This window comes from Nansenia antarctica, assembly GCF_963989245.1.
Source record: "Nansenia antarctica genome assembly, chromosome: 9".
Classification (NCBI taxonomy): Eukaryota; Metazoa; Chordata; class Actinopteri; order Argentiniformes; family Microstomatidae; genus Nansenia; species Nansenia antarctica.
Window position 1 is genome coordinate 5,531,691 of NC_137679.1, and position 1,074 is coordinate 5,532,764.

Sequence of the window (1,074 nt, forward strand, 5' to 3'; positions counted from 1 at the left end):
CCTACCAGGTCCAAACACACAAACTCTCTTCTCTCCCTGTAACATGCCTTGTCTGGTGTTTCATTTATGCATTGCTGCTAGAAGTCATGTAAAACCATGAGCTTTCCAGTCACTGTGAATAGATAAATGGACTGCACTTATATAGCGCCTTTATCTAAAGCACTTTACAATGGCCTCTCATTCTTCCATTGTTAGGGCCTCCCTGTGCATTTCTCAGGGGTCTGCATGCATATATATATATATATATATACAGTATATAGTAGGTATATATGTGGATGGAAATATAAAAGCCTCTCTCCACTTTCCACCCATGGATGTGTGCTAGCGTGCAGCGCTGTTGACTGAGTGAAGAGCTCTCTGCATGTCTGTAGAGACCCTGGGTACCCTGAACGTTGTTATTATTATTATTATAATTATTATATCTGACGGTTGGAGATAGAGAGGGAGATCAGAGGGAGAGAGGGACGGAGGGATGGAGATCAGAGAGACGGATGCAGGGATGGAGCTATCAAGGTAGATCAGAGAGAGAGGATCGGAGCGATGGAGGGATGGAGATCAGAGAGAGGGATGGAGGGATGGAGATCAGAGAGAGGGATGGAGGGATTGATCTGAGGCCAGGGCGTTTTGTTGGCCTTGGCAACATGTGTCCCCTTACCACACAGAGGTGATACAGACATGTATTATATCTTTAGAGAGAGAGGGATGGAGGGAGAGGGGGAGGGAAAGAGATAAAGTGAGCTTAGAAGGGTTATTTCTCACCTCTATTTCACACCTTTGTGACTCTTTTCAACGTTTTTCAGACGGGAGGCTTATTTTTGTTAATCTGACCGGTTCTATGAAATATTCCCTTCTTTATCATTCTATCCATCTCCTCCCCTCCATCCCTTCATCCCTCGCTCCCTAAAGACAGGCTATGTATATCTGCTCACAGTTGAAGGCCTCCTTTCAACTTTTGATGAAATGAAAAACATTTCAAACCAGTAGTGATCTTTATAAGCTTCAGGTTGTTTCATGTCCATTTTAGAGACCAGACTACAAAACAAAGTATTCTGTTCATCTACCTTTACATAGAGG